The sequence below is a fragment of the Salvia splendens genome, chromosome 19 (genome assembly GCF_004379255.2).
Source record: "Salvia splendens isolate huo1 chromosome 19, SspV2, whole genome shotgun sequence".
NCBI classification, from domain to species: Eukaryota; Viridiplantae; Streptophyta; class Magnoliopsida; order Lamiales; family Lamiaceae; genus Salvia; species Salvia splendens.
In genome coordinates this window covers 27,461,170-27,478,493 of record NC_056050.1, presented here as the reverse complement: position 1 = coordinate 27,478,493, position 17,324 = coordinate 27,461,170, and the positions used below count along the sequence as shown (strand labels likewise).

The window sequence follows — 17,324 nt, the reverse complement described above, 5'->3', positions numbered from 1 at the left end:
CAATTTTCGATGGTCAACCGTTAATTAGTGTTTTGTTGACCGGATTAGGCCTAATTATTTTCTAATTATTTTGTTAAAAAATCAATTTTTCTTATTTCAAAATCAATTAAAAAAACAAATATCGCGGCTTTTTGTCTCTACCAAATCAAACCAACCGATTTCTTCTCTCTCGCCGTTCTCGACGAAACCCTAAATCCGTCGTTCGATTCCGACCAAATTCAAGTAACTATTGTTGGAGATAAGTTGGGACTAGCCGAATCTTTACTTCCGGTCCAACGACGGACTTGTCGAAGTTTGATTGTGATGGTTTGATTTCTCCTCCTCTGAAGCAAATGGAAGAAGTCCCGTCGCCGATGTCGCCGAACCCTAGTTTCGACGCTGCGGAAGTGGAAGCGGCGATGACGGTTGCCGGCTGCGAAGTCCCACAGGAAGAAGATGAAGCAAGGAGGACGGCTACGAACCCTAGTTCATATTACTCTAACTTGTTTTTGTCGTTGGCTACTTTTTTTTATAATGGGTGCTGGTTTGTGGATGGTAGGTACCTGTTTTTTTATGGTGGATACTTTTTGCCATAGGGCTTTTTGACATCAATCGGCACTGGCCATGCTTAGAATTACAAATGTTCAGGACGTATTTGATATTGATAATGAATATGTTGGACTAGTTTGACGGTATTTTATTCTATTTTTCCGCTTCATCTTCGACGAAATAGCAGTCCATAAAGCTTTGTGGATGTTTCAAATTCAGTTTCAAAACCTTAATATGCATTTCAACATTGTCGGAATTCATGGACATAGATTCAGTGACTTACATTCAAGATTCAAAATTTGGACCAAGTTGCAGAGAAAGAAAATTAGGTTCTTGGTGGTTTGGGGAAGAAGAAATGAAAGAGATGGAGAATTAAAAAAAATTGATTTTGATTCATGTTTTCCATGTTTTTATTTTTAAGGATTTTCTATTTTACAAATATTTCAGAAATTTTAATAAAATAAAATAAAATAAAATAAGCTAAAGTAATAAAAAAATGGCTAATCTGGTCAACAAAATACTAATTAACAGTTGACCGTCGGAAATTGACGGCGCCGTTAAAAAAGGACCGGATCGACACAAATTTCATTTGTTATGGACCCGGTTTTCAAAAAGTGAATGTTTTGGATCAAATTCGTATTTCGGTCATATGTTTAGGACCAAAATTGAACAATATTTTTTGTATATTAGAACAATGATTTTATTATTAAAATAAAACTTTTTATAAATAAGACCAATATTTATAAGGAATAATAGTAACTTTTATTCATTATAACAATAACTTAAGATATATTAGAACAATATTCTTTTATTTTATACCATAATAACTTTTGTACATGAGAATGATAACTTTTAGAATTAATATGTCGATCTAGCACATTCATTAGAGTCAAACATAAAAATTAGTCGAAGACTTATAAAGCTAATCTATACCCGACTTTCAGAATTTCGCCTGCGGCCATTTCTGACAAACTAGGAGTATTGATTTGTTACAAAATACTCCCTGGATACCATGTTATTTGTATTATTTTCTATTTCGATCAATCTCAAACTATTTGTACCATGTTAGATTTAATTAAGTGTTTATTTATTAAGTATTTACTTATTACATTTAAATTATTAATTTCATTACACTAATTACTCAATTTTTAATTTACGGATTATAATGAAAAGTGTAAGTTGCATTGGAAAGAGGGAGCATTAGTTTCTAATATACTCAGTATTAAAGAGGTACTCTATAATCGCCACTAACGCCCTAAACAATAATTTCTATTCACGTTTATGTTTAGCCATTTGAAAATTTGAATCAATTTAAAAATTACAAATCTAATCAAGATTCACTGAAAAGTTAAAAACAGAAGATGAATCATTTCTAAATAATTGAAGTTAAAATTGGGTAGTTGGAAACCTATATTACTCTGAAGGATGGGCTTAGAAACGGCCCATTTAAACACATATATGGCCTGATCGGAGGCCCATTTAAAGCTAAAGCAAGGGCCAATAATTATCTTATTAGTTGGGAGCTATTTCCTAACCAAATTAATACTACCAAACAGCCTAGGTATTAAAATCTCCAAAGAGCATGAACTATTTCCTTTTCCGTCCGTCCATGAAAAATATGAACTTTCTAATTTTAATAAAGTCAAATAACATATTACCATTACACATCATTTTATTTACAACTTATATCATTACCATTATCAACTTATACCATTACAATAATGTGAATCCCACTATCACTAACATTATTTCACTACCCTTGCTCTCTCTCTCTTACTTTTTCCCTTATTTATTAAAACACGTGCCGAACCCATTTTTCATACTCATTAGGACGGAGGGAGTACAATTTTAGCCAATCTCGATCTTATTTTGTCCAACATTTTGAAAAAGCCTACATAAAATTGTAAACATTTCATAAGGTGTGAAGCAAACAAACTCAACTGACATAAAGAAAATGGCTTTCTCACTGATTTTCGGTTCAATTGTTATCCAATTTCATTTATAATATTTTTAATTTCATTATTTGCAAAAGTAAAATTCAAATAAAATAATTTTAAATTACATTAATCTAACAACGAAATGACATTAAAATTCAATGTTGGAATCTTTTGGTAGTGACCACATTTCTTTGATAAAATCTTGTCGGAGGCAGCCATGTGCTTGTTCTTCACGCATACAAACATGTCAACCCTCAAAATTGATTTCGGGGTTTGCTTGTGAAACCAGACTAGAACCGACTTCTTCGTATGCGCAATCAGTTACGTTTTTTCTTTCATAAAAATAATCATATTTTGCAATATACTGCATGCACATTTCTAGAGGAATTTAGAAATGTATATGAAGAGACAACTACATTTAAAGTCATTTAGTAGGACCATGAAACTACTTATTAGTTTTCTAACATGCATGGTTTTCCAATTCCTATGGAAGCTACATATCAAGTCAACGTTGCGCAGAAGGGATCAATAATCATTTTATTATAAGCGGAATAAATTCCAATCAATTCAAATAAAATAAATTAAAATTAAGATTTGAACTCTTTCCAAAACTGCTTCTAAAATGTACAAAGTTTCCAGCACCATTATCTCAATCAAACAATGTGAAATGCTCATACCAACCAATCCTACAAAATACCTACAAGAATCAAAATCAGCAACACCAACACACATGCAATGCTTAATATTCTAATTCCACACATAAATACCACATAATAAAAATCAATAGTAAGACAACAATTTATCTTCTAATACAAGAAGTGTTTTACATCACTATTAGTAGATTAAAGTACATACCAACATAAATAACTAGATACTATATAGTGCCATAATCTGGAATAATTGAAAGTACATACCAACATAGATAACTAGATACGATACAGTGCCACAATGTGGTGCCTCAGACTTCAGTGATTCGGCTTTGTGCTCGTAACTAATACGAGCAAGCAAAATGGGTAGTAAGAAAGATACCGTAGTATCCGACTCCTTGAAGTAAGTGGTGTACACAAAGGAAGCAGGAGCACAAGCAATAAGGCGATGGCAGATGTGCTCATGGCAACCACAGTGATTTGGAGCCACCTGAGTTTGGTAACAACTGCGGTAACTCCAGCTGTGAAAGCCATGGACATCATGACCAGAGAGCAAAGGTGCTGCGAGTTTGAGGACATTGAAGACTAAGGTGTCATCACCTAACTGAGTCCAGATGAGAGTTGTGACAACAAGGATTGAAGTATACATGGCTATAGTGTCGCATAAAACAAGAACGTGGAATATTGTGTCTCTCCACATCGTTGCCATGCCCAAACCAGCTGCAAAAGTTATTGTAGCGACCAGAGTTGCCACAACCAAGAGAGTGTTCACTCTTTCTTTATAGTCTTCCATGTTGATAATCAACAATCTACCAAAATCTGACCTTTGAGGAACAGATGCAGCTTTTAGACAGCCCAAGTCAAATGCTGAAACCCAGACGGAGATATCAATATATTAGGATTGTGTCATTTGCAAATATACCATAAGAAACTGAGGAATAAGAAAAAGATGGGGAAAAAGGGAAATTTTCTGAACATGTGAAAATATACGTATTCCACTGTTTCTCATCAAAGTAAACACGTTGTAACATAGTTAACTAACTGCACATACATACCGTTGTAAAAGAAGGATGATTAGAAACGCAGTTTTCACATCCATTTGGTGAATCTCAAGATTGTGCAAAGCAGCAATCGCAAGAAGCACTCGAATGGAAGTGATTCTCGTAACAGGTGAATATGTATCAAAAAAGTCATACCCTTCTTCCTGCTTAAAGCCTTGGACAACTAGGCGAGCTTTGTACTTATCTATAGTACCATCGGGCTTATATTTCCTTTTCAGAATCCACTTGCACCCTAAAGGCTTACAGCCTTCAGGCAAGTCTACCAACACACAAGTATTATTTCTCATGATGGATTCAATTTCACTGTTGATAGCTTCTTGCCACCATGCTGCGTCTGGGCCAGACAGAGCTTCCGCCAATGACTTTGGTTCGTCATCCAACATAAAAGTTATGAAGTCGGGACCAAATGTTTTAGCAACTTTAACTCTTTTACCACGTCTTGGTTCAACATCCTCAGGACTTGACCTCGTCCTTTTTAGAGGATTAGAACTAGTGGATTCATCTATCATTCTTTCACTAGAATGATCCTCTTGCCTCTTGCAAGGGTAAACATTCTCAAAGAATATAGCATTCCTTGACTCAATCGTTGTTCCTTCAGCCACGCCAGGCACATCTGATCTATGGACTAGGAAACGATAGGCACTACTATTAAGTGCATGGCAAATAAAGATGCAATCGACTGTTTTATGGCACATTGCAATTTGTTTCGGAGGTGGCACTTCTACCTTCGCTAAACACCCCCACACTTTGAGGTATGAATACGAAGATTTTTTCCCTTTCCACAACTCATAAGGAGTCACATCCCTATTTTTTAGTGGAATTTTGTTCAGGATATGATTCACTGTTAACACAGTCTCCCCCCACATGTTCTGGGATAAACCAGAATTAATCAACAGAGCATTCATCATCTCTTTAAGTGTTCGATTTTTTCGTTCAGCAACTCCATTTGACTGGTGAGAATATGGAGCCGTTGTTTGATGAATTATACCACTTGCATGACATAATTCTGCAAACGGGGCAACATACTCATCACCTCTATCACTTCGAACACACTTAATTCGACAATTAAGTTGATTTTCGGCTTCATTTTTGAAGTCTTTAAACGCTTCAATTGTCTCATCTTTACTTCTTAATAAGTAAAGGTAACAATACCTTGTGCAATCATCTATAAATGTGATGAAGTACTTTTTACCACCTCTAGTTTGCATAAATTTTAAATCACATGCGTCTGTATGGATTAACTCTAGAGGTTTTGTGCTCCGTTCTACCGAGCGAAACGGTAGCTTGGTCATTTTTGCTTCAACACAGACTTCACATTTTTCTTGTGAGTTAAACTTATCTACTTTTAGTAAATTAAGATTTACTAATCATTTTATAGCATTTAGATTTACATGTCCCAATCTTTATGCCATAAATCAGAGCACTCAAGCAAATAAGAGGATGTGTCATATTCCTTATTGCTTAATCCTTTTCCACGGTGAATGACCGTAACATTCAGCTCAAAAATCTCATTCACTAGGTGACCTTCACCTATGAACTTTCCATACTTGGTCAATATAACCTTTTCACACTCAAATTCTAGAGAAAATCCATGATTTACTAGTAGTGAGCCTGACACCAAATTATTTCGGATGTCTGGGACATGCAGTACATCCCTAAGGGTAAGAACTTTTCCAGATCCTAATTTTAGGAACACATTACCCACACCAACCACCTTAGAAGATGCTTGGTTTCCCATACGTACTTTTCTACCTCCAACAGATTTGTAGGTAGAAAAAACGCTTCTTTCAGAGCACACATGACATGTGGCACCTGTATCAACAAACCATTCATTTGGATTGTTACTATGGTTCACATCGGAGACCATTGCGACCACCTCATGATCATTGTAGTTTATAACAACACGTTCAAATAATTTGCACAATATTGTCTCCACCAATAAGTACACAATTATATTGAACCTTATGTGCAATGGTATATTCAACAACTCATGTATCCCAATTACTACTACCAAGTCTAAATTGGTCTTACTTGTCAGATGACAAACGATAACCATCATTCTCAAGAGAATAGATCTCAAGGAATTAACCACTCCATGGCGCATTGACATTGCGACCGTTCGTTGCTTTATTCCAGCTTTGAATTTCATGTTTCCTCCAGCTTCGGTCGACATGATTTCAACAAGAGTACAATATTTCGTCTTGCGATTGTTGGAAATATTGCAGCCTTTACATGGGCAACCCTTGCTATTACAAAAGAACATAAAACTGGAAGGTAAATAAAACAAAGTAAATACAATAAAATGAACAAGATGCAAACTATAGTCTTCTTAAGTCGAGTCGAGGTGACCCACTCTCCGCAAGACGAAATATGCTCCGGCTAGTGCTCACGGATTGGCGTAATGTCCCCAAAGATGAAACGACTTTCCTCCTATCGAGTTGAAGCACCTCAAACTCGTAGGCTCCGGCGAACTTGAATTGGAGGCGAGAACCGAGCAATGCGATGCTCCTAAGATGCACACTAGAATGTTTGAGCTAGAGATAAGAGAGAACGTTTGTTGTTGGTCTTTTTCCTCCTAAAACTCTATCTATTTGTAGGATATGTGAGCCTACATGGAGAGTCATGGTATTAAGGCATCACATAATGCATTTGGAGAAGAAAGACCAAAGGCTTAGCCTTTTCAAATTTTACACGTTTTCAACGGTTCCGCGGGAGGAAACCAGCTCTCGGCTGCTCTATATCTCTCTCATCACCCTCATCTTCCTCCTCCACCACCTCATCAATCACCGCCGCTGCTTCTTCATTTTCCTCTCAAGACTCATCTAATTCCTCACCGCATCCGTCGCCGCACCGCTGGCACGGCCTCGATCTGCTGGTGAAGGCGATCCACCAAGTCACGGCCGGATCGGCCGTCGGCGTGCCTTACACCCAGCGCCGCGTCACCATCCGGAGGAGGAGAAGGCGCGGCTTGGACTCCGCCCCCTTCGTGTTCGAAGAATTGCCCCAGAGAAAAAGCTCCAAGAGAGTTTCCAACAGAAATGAGAAGAGGAAGAATAAGATGATGGAGAAGAAGGGATTCACGGTTGAGGTTAAAGATTCGGTTTTGCATTCATGGGTTGCGAGATCTGAGCTTGTTGGTGGTCAAATCGGATTGTGAGTTTCATTTGAGTGAAGCTTTCTCTCTGCTTTTGAATTTTTAGCATTGAGATAAGGAGTTTGGAAGGTAGAGGTGATAAATTCTTGTATCTTAGGTAATTTTTCTTCTTGTTTAGCTGATAGAAACAATCATTACTATTATTTATTAAATTTACAGAGATTATTACTATAGAGTTTCTCTTTACACTCGGTTCTTGATAATAGTTGAATTGGGCATCTTGAGAATTCAAATTCAATCATCAAATATTTTTACTGATTTGGAGTTGAGAGATGTGCTGCTTTGAGATCTTAATCGATATTGGGAGATATGATTCTTCCACAATACTGATATGTTGCTGATGAATTAGATTGTACTACAAAATCTTTTGTTTGGAACAGAAGTAGATTGTGTTTTTTTGTATGCCACTAATTTCATATGCAGAATTTGAATAACAAGTAATGGTGTTAGCAAGGAACGGGGATGGGCTGTGAAGAATTGATGATGATTCGTGGCCGGACTATGCTCCTCCCCCGGTGATTTGGTTAGTCCTGTACGAAGCTGTTTGCTTTTCATGATTGAAATGAACTATTTTTATCTTCATTACTAGAATTTCTCGAAGGGTTTTAGGACATTGGAAAGTTCGAACTAGAGCGTTTCGTTCGTTGTAGTTTTTGCTCCATTGACATATGTGAGGCCTCTTCGTTTCCTACTCTATTCTCATTCTAATATTCGCGAAAATTCTATAGAACATGTAGCTGTAGCACACACCTCCTCGTGTAAAAGGTGCTTACTACTCGTACATGTTCTAATGAATTCCTCTTCGTGAGGTCGAGCCAATTCCACATTCACGTTTCTAGAAGCAAACATATCACCGCAAGAGTACGAAATATATTTACTATGATAAATTTGAAAGGAAGCCCTATAATTAATTGCCATTGTATATCATTACCTCTTCACTTTGTGACATACATAAAAAAACCCAAGAAACAAAAAACAGTTAAAAATGGAGGGTAAGAAGCCGCGAAATAACCGCTTTTCCCTTCCCACACTTCCCATATAACCTCCCCAAACCCATATTTGCTCCAGTTGGTGGTGCCATTTCCCTAACCTTCATAAACATATAATTATATTTATTAAATAATAAAAAAATAAAAAGAAACAACCCTTATTTCCCCAGGCCACCACCCCTCCACGGCGGTCTAAGGCGGCTCCCCCACCTTCCACCGCCATGGTTGCCACCTCACCACCGTTGTTTCTTCACGGCTAACACTACATTTTAACTAATTTAATTCCTCATTAACAAAATTAATTAACTGAGCATGAGAGAGACACCGGAGATAACCCATCCCTCGCCGGAGTCGTTGTCTCCGCCCTCGTCCGACGAGAGCGAGGAGCTGCAGCGGCTGGAGCACGCGCCGCCGTTCTGGCAGAACAAGCGGCGCCTGTCGAAGCAGCTGTCGATGTGCGAGCTCCCGCGCAACATCGTGTGGGAGAGGCGGCGGCGGCGCCAGCAGGAGCGGCGGAGGGCGTAGGATCTGACCGACGAGGACCTGCACGAGCTGAAGGGGTGCATCGAGCTGGGGTTCGGGTTTGATGAGGAGAACGGGCAGCGTCTGTGTATGACGCTGCCCGCGCTCGACCTTTATTTGGCAGTGAACCGGCAGTTCGTGATCAGCCCCATCTCTAGCCCCGGAAGCAACTCCTCCGCGCCTAGCCCCGGGTCCGAAGGGCTCGGGACCCGATCCTCCTCGTGCGGTAGCGATTCTGATTCGTGGAAGATATGCAACCCGGGTACGTACGTACACTTGTCGCTTAAGTGGTTAATTGTCTATAAAATCACAAAAAATGGGTCATTTATGTAGTATTCCACAAGTTTCAAAATTTGAATGATACATAATGATGTTTCAAAATTTCTCAATTGTCCATTTATCAAAGAGTAAAGTGTTGGAATTTATTTATCATAATATATTCAAGAATACATAATTGAATATGAATAAAGCAAGATCTTTGAACATCATGTATCTCACGTATTAACCATAAACATAATGGATCAGAAACTTACCTTTATGATCCATAGCGGAAGCGATTGGGGAAGACAGAGAGAACTTCCTCGGACTTTGGTGTAGTGGCGTAACTCCAAGGATTTGTTTCTCTCTCTTTCCCTCGTTTATGTGTTCTCTGTAATGTGTGTGATTTGATGGGATCACTACACTTGTATTTATAGGCAGAGAGAGGACAAACCCTAATTATCAATCATTAATGCCCTTTCCATCAAAGTGGCTATTAAAATAATTAATATAGACGTTTCTTATTGACCAAGAATATAATCTTCCATCAATTGATACTACTAATTGATCACAATCAATTCTAATATAATCATAATAATATGTACGAAAGTTTCTTTCCTTAATAGCCAAAGAATGAAATATTCATTCCATAACGACTATGTAATCTATCGGCACATACATATAAATCCAATTCATTATAATTGGAGAAATATAATATGATTATTTAATTAATTGATAAATGACAATAATTAATTGATAGTCAATTAATTAGGATAAAATGTGTCTTATACCAAGTTAATGTATTACATTCAAAACCCAATTCTATTTAGGATTCTATCACATGTCACATATGTGTGACACAAAACTTACATTCTCCTACTTGGCGAACACGTGGGACACAAAGTTTTCGATTCTCCCACTTGTCACACTTGACAGAGCCACAGTAAAATAGACATAATAAACATAAGGCGCGCATAATATTGGACTTTATAAATACTTTCATCATTGGCAAACATAAGTATTATATCAGAGAGACTACTAATGCGGGTCATGGCGGGCGTATATCATTCAATCGACATAGTTCCTTCCATGTACTACATCACCAATAACCGCACTAATATAATCTATAAGCGACACAATGTCCATAATTGTCTTATTTCAAGACCTCCTGCATTAATGCTAAAAACGTATATATGCATATCAATAATAAGTTTATGCAGGAAAAATAGAAACAACTTTATTGAATTCAAAATATCCATAACTTAAGTGTCTGAACCAACATGGATACATAAAGATTAGACATCTCCATACCCAAGACCCATGCTGTTAACATTTCCATAAATGTCTTAGGCGGTAATGCCTTAGTCAATGGATCAGCAACCATAAGTTGTGTGCTTATATGTTCTATAGATATTCTTTGTTCCTGAACTTCATCTTTCACGACAAGAAACTTTAATTCCATGTGTTTAGCTCCTTTGAATACTTGTCATTCTTACAGAAAGATACGATTGCACTATTATCACAATACAATTTCAAGGACATTGATATTGAGGAGACAATACCAAGGCCTGAAATAAAATTTTGCAATCATTAATGCTTCAAAGCAAGCCATAAATTCAGCTTTAATGGTGAATGTTGAATTAGAACTTTGCTTTACACTTTTCCATGATATAGCTCCTCCAGCCATAAGAAGAATGTAATCAAAAGTTGATTTTCTAAAGTCAACACATCAATCATAATCTGAATTGGAATATCCAATCACTTCTAATTGATCAGATTTCCTAAATGTGAGCATACCATCTTTTGTCCCCTTTAAGTATCTCAATTCATCTTTGCAGCTCTCCAGTGTTCAATGTCATGGTTACTTTGGTAACGACCTAACATTTCGAGTGCAAAGCTAATGTCTGGTATACAGACTTGAGCATACATCAAACTTCCCACAATAGATGCATAAGGAATATTTTCCATCTCTTTACGTTCCAATTCAGCTTTTGGACATTGATCCAAACTGAATTTGTCGCCTTTATGAATTGGAACAACACTTGGAGAACATGCACTCATCCCATATCTCTCTAAAATTTGATCTATGTAGCTTTTCTGAGACAATCCTAACATTCCACGTGAGCGATCACGTGATATTTCTAAACCAATGACGTAGAATGTCTCACACATATCTTTTATGTTGGAATTTTTAGAGAGATAATTTTAGTGGCATGTAGTAATCCAATGTCACTACTAGCAAGCAATATATCATCAACATACAGAACTAAAAATATGAACTTGCTCCCACTAACCTTGAGGTATATGCACCGATCAACGGTGTTTTCTTTAAAACCAAAAGCAGTAATAGTGTCATGGAATTTAAAATACCATTGTCTAGAAGCTTGTTTCAGTCCATAAATTGATGTCTTAAGTTTGCAGACTAAATTTTCATTCCATTTCTTAATGAAGTCTTCAAGTCGTTTCATGTAGACTTCTTCCAAATCATCATTTAGAAAAGCAGTTTTCACATCCATTTAATGTAGTTCCAAGTCAAAATGGGCTACAAGTGTCAAAATGATTCTAAGTGAGTCCTTCTTTGATACAGGAGAGAAGGTCTCTTTATAATCAACACCATCTTTCTGAGTGTAACCTTTGGCAACAAGTCTGGCTTTAAATCGTTCGATTAAACCGTTCATGTCGAATTTGGTCTTGAAGACCCATTTACACCCAATGCACTTGTGTCCATCAGGCAATGCGACAAGGTCCCAGACTTCATTAAAATCCATAGATTTCAACTCTTCTATCATGGCATCAACCCATTTATTAGAATTATGACTTTTAATGGCTAGTGAATATGAAACTGGATCGTTGCGTATTCCTATATCACATTCAGATTCTTGGAGATAAACCAAATAGTCATCAGAAATGGCCGATCTTCGTTCTCGTTGAGAACGCCTTAGTGGCACTTCTGGAGGTGGCTCTACCACACCTGTTTCAATGACTTCGGCATCATCATTAAGTGGTTGGTCATTCAAGTGTTCAGTATTGTTAGGTTGTTCAACAATATTTGGCACACTTGATTCTTGATGAATTAAGGGAAGAGAGAATTCTACCCTTATTTCACTAATGACCGCATTACGAGTGTTAGTACTCCCACTGATCTCACCTTCTCAAAGAATCTTGCATTTCCAGTTTCAACAATTCTCATGCTATGATCAGGACAATAAAACCTATACCCTTTGGATTTTTCTGGGTAACCAATAAAGTAACCACTAACTGTTCTAAAATCCAATTTCTTTTCTTACGGGGAGTATACTCTAGCTTCAGCTGGATAGCCCCAAACATGAAGGTGCTATAAACTGGGTTTCCTACATGTCCAAAGTTCAAAGGGAGTCTTTGGCACAACCTTACTAGAAACCTGGTTTAATACATAAATAGCGGTTCTAAGAGCATAAATTCACAACGTTATGGGTAAGGTAGAATTATCATACTTCTAACCATTTCCATGAGAGTTCGGTTTCGTCTCTCAGCAACATCATTCTGCTGAGGCGTACTTGGCATAGTATATTAAGCATAAATGCCATGCTTTTCTAAGTATTTGGCAAAAGGTTCATGTAATTGACTTATTTTAGTGGTACGACCATAAAATTCACCACCTCTATCAGATCGAATAATTTTCACATTTCTATTTAATTGCCTTTCAACCTCAGTCATAAAATGTTCAACTGTGCCTGAGATTTTTCTTGCAATAAATAAATCCATAACGCGAAAAAAACATCAATAAATGTGATAAAATATTTTTTCTCCACCAAAAGTCGAAATACCAAAAGGTCTGCAAATATTTGTATGTATAATTTTAAGGAGCTCATTGCTTCTTGTGGCATTTACAGTATTGTGTTTGGTTTGTTTATATTTAATACAATCCTCACAGACGGTAATGCTTGTAAAGTCTAAATTCGAATGAATATTATCCTTTATAAGCCTCTTAATTCTTTCACTAGAAATATGATCCAGTTCCTTTATGCCATAAGAATGATAAATTCGAATGAATATTATTCTTTAGATGCTCCTTCGGTTGCAATGTGAGCATGAGATGCACGCTCAAAGAAGTTAGTTCCATTAAGTTGGGGAACGATTGAGGTAAACATACTAGTAGGAAAAAAATATGTTTTTACATTATAGGAGCAATTAAGAGATGAATGCTCACATATAAAAGCTTTGAATAATAACACGAACATTAATTTGAAAACCCATATCATGAGGCAATTATGAAAACTCCTTTGGGTAGTCTTCATACAATAATAAAAAACATGCTTTTAATATTCATATCTTAGTTCAACAATTGAGTAATAATAAATTGACGTTACCTTTGGGTAATCGACACCAATTTAAATTATTAACTCCATTAGTGTTCATTATGTCGCAAAGACTATTTCCTTTGGGAATCTAGACCTTTTATGACAAACAAACTATTTAGATAATGAATAGCCATAACAAGCATGATGATTAATTGCATACATAGATTTTCATATTAACTTGATTATAAACTCTTCTTATTTTACCTCACTTTGGTGATTGTAAAATAAATATTATATAATCAATAATGTATAATGATTAATTGTTTAAGCAGATTTTTACTTAATTTGATTATAAACTTCTATTATTTTACCTCACTTTGGTGATTGTAAAATAAACATAATATAATCATAAATGTATAGTGATTAATTGCTTAAACAAATTTTCATATGAATTTAATTATAGACTTTACTTATTTTGCCTCACTTTGGTGATTGCAAAATAAACATAATATAATCATGATTGTATACATTAAAACATAAATTGAATTATGTAATCATTTATTCCACCGTCTCGATAGATTCATAATCTTGAAACATTTAATTGAAATCTCAATTCACCCATACACACATTCAAACATAATTTGCATATAGTATACACAATCAATATACCCAAATCAATTCCATATAGATAAATAGAATCAATTTGGGAACAAATATTTCAAACATGGAAACCATTGATTCTCGGTAGTGAGCATACAAATATGAATTGACAATTCATCAATTAAAAAAATATCCAAAACCTATGATGCCGTGCACAACAAGATTCAAAACATACACCTAATGTATAACATATTCTCTCGAATCTATGGCATCAAATAACCATCATTCAGTTTAATAGCCATTTTTAATTGTAAGTATACACTACTACATACGCATATTTCATGTAATTTCATAATCACACAAAATAAACAACCTTCAATTGATAAAGTAATTAAACCAATACAATTCACAAACAAATTATGCGAACAAAATAAATAAACTGAAATACCAAATCTTTCATCCACTGTCTCAAAAAAGCATGCGTAACAATTTTCCACAACAACAGCCGATCAGTAAATAAACATTCAGTTTGATAAGTGTGTATAACTAGTCATTTGCATTCATTAAATACGCAATAGTAAAAAAAAGATTTACTAATTTGATTACACAATTCATTAAATTTCTTGACGAAAGAGCAATACCGAAAGTCGAATAAACCGAGATCCAAATATACACAAACACGATTTTAAAGTTAATCAATAATTTATCAAAAATAAGTTCAAAAAATTATGGTTTTCCATAATACGAAAATACATGAGTTCTCAACCATGCTCTGATACCACATGTTGGAATTTATTTATCATAATATATTCAAGAATACATAATTGAATATGAATAAAGCAAGATCTTTGAACATCATGTATCTCACGTATTAACCATAAACATAATGGATCAGAAACTTACCTTTATGATCCATAGCGGAAGCGATTGGGGAAGACGGAGAGAACTTCCTCGGACTTTGGTGTAGTGGCGTAACTCCAAGGATTTGTTTCTCTCTCTTTCCCTCGTTTATGTGTTCTCTGTAATGTGTGTGATTTGATGGGATCACTACATTTGTATTTATAGGCAGAGAGAGGACAAACCCTAATTATCAGTCATTAATGCCCTTTCCATCAAAGTGGCTATTAAAATAATTAATATAGACGTTTCTTATTGACCAAGAATATAATCTCCCATCAATTGATACTACTAATTGATCACAATCAATTCTAATATAATCATAATAATATGTACGAAAGTTTCTTTCCTTAATAGCCAAAGAATGAAATATTCATTCCATAACGACTATGTAATCTATCGACACATACATATAAATCCAATTCATTATAATTGGAGAAATATAATATGATTATTTAATTAATTGATAAATGACAATAATTAATTGATAGTCAATTAATTAGGATAAAATGTGTCTTATACCAAGTTAATGTATTACATTCAAAATCCAATTCTATTTAGGATTCTATCACATGTCACATATGTGAGACATAAAACTTACATAAAGGTGTTCTAAAACATATGGCCAAAATATGAATTTGATCCAAAAATATTCATTTTTTGAAAAACAGGTCCATAGCAACTGAAATCCTTATCGGAGTGGTCTTTTTTTTACGGTTCCGTCAAAAAACTAATGGTCATGCCACTGTGTAATGTTTTGGACCAAATTTCATTTGTTGTGGACCTGTTTTTTGACGGAACCGTAAAAAGGACTACTTCGTCGACATTTTCATTTGTTGTGGACCTGTTTTTCAAAAAGTGAATGTTTTTGACCAAATTCGTATTTTGGTCATATGTTTAAAACCAAAAGTGACCTTTACTCTTTACCAAATTTGTTTATTAACGAAGTCGTATAGTCCATATTGTCATATTAATACATGCTTATGTCACTATTCATCAACATCATTGAAATTTTACTACACTTAGTCACTAAAAAATCATCGTGGAACAATTAAGAATTTTTTAAACTTTGTAATTTATTATTTAAATTTTAAAAAGTGTGTGATAAACTAGAATTTGACCACATTTTATGATTTTACATACAATTAATCTTAAAATTTCTTCATCCATCCATCCACTAATAAAAATCCATTTTGGCAATTCAGGCCTCCACCAATAAAAGCATCATTATCATTATCATTTCATTTTAACTACTTTCATAAAACTATAACTAGGTCATGCATTTCATTATCTCATTTTCGTGGAAAATTTTTCAATTTCACATTTATGTCGAAAGAAATGAGACTCGTTTTCATGGAAAATCAAGAAAATGAATAGTTCATAAGCATCATTTTTAATTGAGTAGCAAAATCAACTTTTAATTAGAATTGCAATATAAAACAAACAATTAAAAATAATTTCATATGACGCAGGTGATGATCCTCAGCATGTGAAAACAAAGCTAAGGCATTGGGCACTCGCCGTTGCTTGTTCTGTGAAGCAATCCTCTTAAAAAGGGATGAATCATTTACCAGAGAGAGAGAAGCTTGCTGTGATTATCAAAAGAAGTAAGCTATTTAGGTCATCATATATTGTGAAGTCAATAATTTCTTTAAAGATTGGAACGACCATATTATTTACATTTACATCATGGTTAGACCCTTAGGCAATTTTGTTCTCCATAAATTGTTTTAATTTTTTTTCCATATTTTTAACATGGAAAAAAACGTAATCACACAATGAAAATATGGACTTCTTGGAGTAATTTCATAAGAAGTGGCTAGTTATAATATGGGCATATTTTTGTAACATGCCCATTTCTATCTACTATATTGTATGTTTTTGTACTACTATTCCTTCTATGTGATGTGAGGATTTCTCTTTTATCAAAACATTGTGTCCGCCGAATTTGTAAAGAATGGATAAATAAATTAAAATTTAAAATGCTTATATTAGCAACGAGACAATAGTCATTGACTCATTATAGCACGGTTTTATGCTCGATCTTTGTTAATTGTATCAATTATAGTAGTATATTAGGCTTTTCAATGTATAATTGCAATAAATTGCTTGAAAAATCATGAATTATTTAGCCTTTGAAAAAAATATTAAAATTCTTAATTTTTTCGACCTATTATTAAAGTCGCAAGACATCCTAGAATTCATCAAATTTTCATAATTTCTACTAATCTAATTAATTGATTTTAGATAATTGTTTCATATAGATAAAATTAATTACTTAGTATTTTCGTACACAACTTATTTTTGAAAAAAATAGATCATCTTCTGTATTCGCGATCTCACTGTTGGATTGAGGTCCAATGAACGAACTTGATACGATTTTAAAAAGATTGGGATAAATTTGAAAATTGTAAAAATGAAATATATAATTGATAGTATTATTAAAAGTTA

The 17,324-nt window shown here is 34.9% G+C and overlaps 1 pseudogene; it reads left to right on the top strand.

Moving 5' to 3' along the window:
• The first annotated feature begins 8,449 nt into the window (after positions 1 to 8,449).
• On the top strand, positions 8,450 to 16,957 carry LOC121778821 (annotated as a pseudogene).
• The last annotated feature ends 367 nt before the right edge of the window (positions 16,958 to 17,324 follow it).